Genomic DNA, 6000 nt, shown 5'->3' with positions numbered 1-6000 from the left:
GGACTGAGAAGAAGCTCAGGACTGAGAGGAAGCTCAGGACTGAGAGGAAGCTCAGGACTGAGAGGAAGCTCAGGACTGAGAGGAAGCTCAGGCAGGTTGATAAATCGGGCAGATCCTGGCTGGCTGGTGGTTCTGGCAGATCCTGGCTGGCTGGTGGTTCCGGCAGATACTGGCTGGCTGGCAGTTCCGGCAGATCCTGGCTGACTGGCGGTTCCGGCAGACCCTGGCTGACTGGCGGTTCCGGCAGATCCTGGCTGAATGGCGGATCCTGGCTGACTGGTGGATCCTGGCTGACTGGCAGATCCTGGCTGAATGGCAGATCCTGGCGGCACTGGGCAGACTGGCGGCACTGGGCAGACTGGCGGCACTGGCGGCGCTGGGCAGACTGGCGGCACTGGGCAGACTGGCGGCGCTGGGCAGACTGGCGGCACTGACGGCACTGGACAGACTGGCGGCGCTGGGCAGACTGGCGGCGCTGGGCAGACTGGCGGCGCTGGGCAGACTGGCGGCGCTGGGCAGACTGGCGGCACTGGGCAGACTGGCAGCACAGACAGCGCTGGGCAGACTGGTGGCGCTGGGCAGACTGGCGGCACTGACGGTGCTGGGCAGACTGGCGGCGCTGGGCAGACTGGTGGCACTGGGCAGACTGGCGGCGCTGGGCAGACTGGTGGCGCTGGGCAGACTGGCGGCACTGACGGTGCTGGGCAGACTGGCGGCGCTGGGCAGACTGGTGGCACTGGGCAGACTGGCGGCACTGACGGCGCTGGGCAGACTGGCGGCGCTGGCGGCGCTGGGCAGACTGGCGGCGCTGGCGGCGCTGGGCAGACGGGTAGTTCAGGCGGCGCTGGGCAGACAGGTGGCTCAGGCGGCGCTGGGCAGACTGACGGCACTGGCGGCGCTGGGCAGACTGGCGGCACTGGCGGTGCTGGGCAGACTGGCGGCACTGACGGCGCTGGGCAGACTGGCGGCGCTGGGCAGACTGGTGGCACTGACGGCGCTGGGCAGACTGGCGGCGCTGGGCAGACTGGTGGCACTGGGTAGACTGACGGCACTGGGCAACTGGCGGCGCTGGCGGCGCTGGGCAGACTGGCGGCACTGGCGGCGCTGGGCAGACGGTTAGCTCAGGCGGCGCTGGACAGAAAGCTCTGGCGCCTCTGGACTGAGAGGCTCTGGCACCTCTGGACTGAGGGGCGGAAACTCTGGTAGCGCCGGACAGGCGGGAGCACCTGTGTTGATGGAACGGAGAGACAGCCTGGTGCGGGGTGCCGGCACTAGTGGTACCGGGCTGGGGACAGACACCTGAGGGTGAATGCTTTGCATACTACGCCAAAACAACTCCTCTCTCTCTTCACACTCCCCCAATTCTATTAACACCTCCTTGAGTGTCTCCTCATCTCCCATCCGTTCACTCTCCTCCATTCTGTCCAATAACTCCTCGAACCTCTCAGACTCAGCCCTCAGCTTCGCCGATAGCTCCGATAACATCCATGGCATCCATGGCTCCCTACGGAAGTTGGCTCAGGTCTGGCTCCTGCCTCAGCCAGACTCTCCCCCTCCCAAGACATTTTTGGGGGTGCCTCTCGGGCTTCCAGCCGCTCTGCCGTGCTAGCTCCTCATAATGCCGCCTCTCTGCTTTCGCTGCCTCCAGCTCGGCTTTGGGGCGGCAATATTCCCCTGGCTCTGCCCAGGGTCCTTTCCCTTCAAGGATCTCCTCCCAAGTCCACTTCTCCAAATAGTGCAGCCTCTCCCACTCTCACACTGTTGCTTCTCCTGCTGCTGCTTCTCCTGCTGCTGCTTCTCCTGCTGCTGCTGCTTCTGCTGCTGCTGCTTCTGCTGCTGCTGCTGCTTCTGCTGCTTCTGCTGCTGCCTCTGCTGCTGCTGTTGCTGCTGCTGTTGCTGCTGCTGCTGTTTACCACGCCGCTTGGTCCTTGGTTGGTGGGTAATTCTGTAATGGTTCTCTTGTGGGGAAAGAGAGGCGGACCAAAATGCAGCGTGGTTAGTTTTGTGCATCTTTAATAAAGATGAAAGTACTACAATTTACAAAACAAGAAATGTGAAAAAACCAAAACAGTCCTATCTGGTGCCACAAACACAAAGACAGGAACAATTACCCACAAAACCCAACACAAAACAGGCTACCTAAATATGGTTCCCAATCAGAGACAATGACTAACACCTGCCTCTGATTGAGAACCATATCAGGCCTAACATAGAAATGGACAAACCAGACACACAACATAGAATGCCCACCCAGCTCACGTCCTGACCAACACTAAAACAAGGAAAACACACACAAACGATGGTCAGAATGTGACAATGGGCCTCTTGGCTGCATCTCTGATCAGTCTTCTCCTTGTATGAGCTGAAAGTTTAGAGGGACGGCCAGGTCTTGGTAGATTTGCAGTGGTCTGATACTCCTTCCATTTCAATATTATCGCTTGCACAGTACTCCTTGGGATGTTTAATGCTTGGGAAATCTTTTTGTATCCAAATCCAGCTTTAAACTTCTTCACAACAGTATCTCGGACCTTTCTGGTGTGTTCCTTGTTCTTCATGATGCTCTCTGCACTTTTAACGGACCTCTGAGACTATCACAGTGCAGGTGCATTTATACGGAGACTTGATTACACACAGGTGGATTGTATTTATCATCATTAGTCATTTAGGTCAACTTTGGATCATTCAGAGATCCTCACTGAACTTCTGGAGAGAGTTTGCTGCACTGAAAGTAAAGGGGATGAATAATTTTGCACACCCAATTTTTCAGTTTTTGATTTGTTAAAAAGTTTGAAATATACAATAAATGTCGTTCCACTTCATGATTGGGTCCCACTTGTTGTTGATTCTTCACAAAAAAATACAGTTTTATATCTTTATGTTTGAAGCCTGAAATGTGGCAAAAGGTTGCAAAGTTCAAGGGGGGCGAATACTTTCGCAAGGCACTGTATAAAGGCCACCTGATACTCATTTATGAATGAAGACCGGAGATTGAGTCACGCCTCATAAACAGTAGACCCCCCCCCCCCCTCTAATGTACGTGATTGTCAACTTGAAAGTTGGAGTGGTGAGTTCAAGGAAATGGAACGCTATGAGAGAGAGGGAAAAAGACAACGGCCCTGGCACACCTCTCAGCCTGTCTACTGACGTGGCAGGGCTGTTGATTTGTCCTCTGAAACTTCCTCATGGCCATACCCTAGGTAATGATTTGGTATCCACATTGAGTCCTTATGGCTTTCACTTCTCCATCACCTGTTAGCTCCTTCACAATGGGGGAGGTAGGAGGGGGAGGAGGAAGAGGAGGGGAGTCCAATGAGTAAATGACTTCCTCTTGGATGATTCCCAGCTAAACCTTGTTACCTGCAGGAGGCCTTTTGTTCCTCACCACCACCTGTTATCTCTAAACACTGTTGTAATCTCCACTCATTCCTGGCAGAGCGGAGAGCCAAGTCTAGGTCCAAGAGGCTTCTAAACAGCTTCTACCCCCAAGCCACAAGACTAACGAACTGGCGTGACTCTGCTGTGTAAAACCACCCTGACCCTGACTGTGGAGTGACTCTGCTGTGTAAAACCACAGTGACTGTGGTGTGACTCTGCTGTGGAAAACAACGGACTAGTCTCTACCCACACACTGACTGTTTTCTGCCCCTCCCAAAAGACAGAATTTGTAGATGACCTGCTGAGGAGTGATGGATTCCATCCTTGCTGGAGGGGTGCTCTCATCTTATCTACCAACATAGACAGGGCTCTAACTCCTCTAGCTCCACAATTAAATAGGGTGCAGGCCAGGCAGCAGGCTGTTAGCCAGCCTGTCAGCATAGTGGACTCTGCCACTAGCACAGTCAGTGTAGTCAGCTCAGCTATCCCCATTGAGACCGTGTCTGTGCCTCGACCTAGGTTGGGCAAAACTAAACATGGCGGTGTTTGCCTTAGCAATCTCACTAGGATAAAGACTTCCTCCATTCCTGTCATTATTGAAAGAGATCATGATACCTCACATCTCAAAATAGGGCTACTTAATGTTAGATCCCTTACTTCAAAGGCAATTATAGTCAATGAACTAATCACTGATCATAATCTTGATGTGATTGGCCTGACTGAAACATGGCTTAAGCCTGATGAATTTACTGTGTTAAATGAGGCCTCACCTCCTGGTTACACTAGTGACCATATCCCCCGTGCATCCCGCAAAGGCGGAGGTGTTGCTAACATATACAATAGCAAATTTCAATTTACAAAAAAATATATGTTTTCGTCTTTTGAGCTTCGAGTCATGAAATCTATGCAGCCTACTCAATCACTTTTCATAGCTACTGTTTACAGGCCTCCTGGGCCATATACAGCGTTCCTCATTGAGTTCCCTGAATTCCTATCGGACCTTGTAGTCATAGCAGATAATATTCTAATCTTTGGTGACTTTAATATTCACATGGAAAAGTCCACAGACCCACTCCAAAAGTCTTCCGAGCCATCATCGATTCAGTGGGTTTTGTCCAACATGTCTCTGGACCCACTCAATCAGTTCACCACCTAACTGAGGAACTCAATTTAACATTGCTCAATACCCAAGATGCAGTTGCACCCCTAAAACTAAAAACATTTCTCATTTGGGGCGGCAGGGTAGCCTAGTGGTTAGAGTGTTGGACTCGTAACCGAAAGGTTGTGAGTTCAAACCCCCGAGCTGACAAGGTACAAATCTGTCGTTCTGCCCCTGAACAGGCAGTTAACCCACTGTTCCCAGGCCGTCATTGAAAATAAGAATTTGTTCTTAACTGACTTGCCTGGTTAAATAAAGGTAAAATAAGAAACTAGCTCCCTGGTACACAGAAAATACCCGAGCTCTGAAGCAAGCTTCCAGAAAATTGGAACGGAAATGGCGCCACACCAAACTGGAAGTCTTCCGTCTAGCTTGGAAAGACAGTACAGTTTAGGCTGGGTTTCATCACTTTGAGATATCAGCTGATGTACGAAGGGCTATATAAATAAATTTGATTTGATTTGACTAGTCTCTACCCACACACTGACTAGACTCTACTCATACACTCACTAGGCTCTACCCACACTCACTAGACTCTACCCACACACTCACTAGTCTCTTCCCACATACTCACTAGACTCTACCCACACACTCACTAGACTCTACCCACACACTCACTAGACTCTACCCACACAATCACTAGACTCTACCCACACACTCACTAGACTCTACCCACACACTGACTAGACTCTACCCACACACTGAATAGACTCTACCCACACACTCACTAGACTCTACCCACACACCGACTATTCTCTACCCACACACTGACTAGTCTCTACCCACACACTCACACTACATATTCTCTCACATGCAAAACAAGCACACTTGCATATTGACGCCACACTCACACACACTTTTCACGTACACTGCTGTTACTCTGTTTATTATCTATCCTGATTGACTAGACACTTTAACCCCTACACATGGTACATGTTACCTCAACTACCAGGTACTCCCTGTATATAGCCATGTTATTACCTGGTACTTCCTGTATATAGCCATGTTATTACCTGGTACTTCCTGTACATAGCCATGTTATTACCTGGTACTTCCTGTATATAGCCATGTTATTACCTGGTACTCCCTGTATATAGCCATGTTACTACCTGATACTCTCTGTATATAGCCATGTTATTACCTGGTACTTCCTGTTTATAGCCATGCTATTACCTCCCTGTATATAGCCATGTTATTACCTGGTTCTTCCTGTATATAGCCATGTTATTACCTGGTACTCCCTGTATATAACCATGTTATTACCTCCCTGTATATAGCCATGTTATTACCTGGTACTTCCTGTATATAGCCATGTTATTACCTGGTACTCCCTGTATACTCCATGTTATTACCTCCTGTATATAGCCATGTTATTACCTGGTACTTCCCGTATATAGCCATGTTATTACCTCCCTGTATATAGCCATGTTATTACCTGGTACTTCCTGTATGTAGCCATGTTATTA

This window comes from Oncorhynchus masou, unplaced genomic scaffold (assembly GCF_036934945.1).
Source record: "Oncorhynchus masou masou isolate Uvic2021 unplaced genomic scaffold, UVic_Omas_1.1 unplaced_scaffold_2125, whole genome shotgun sequence".
In the NCBI taxonomy this organism is placed as follows: Eukaryota; Metazoa; Chordata; class Actinopteri; order Salmoniformes; family Salmonidae; genus Oncorhynchus; species Oncorhynchus masou.
The sequence above is the reverse complement of the archived record's forward strand: the minus strand, read 5'-3'. Positions refer to the sequence as shown.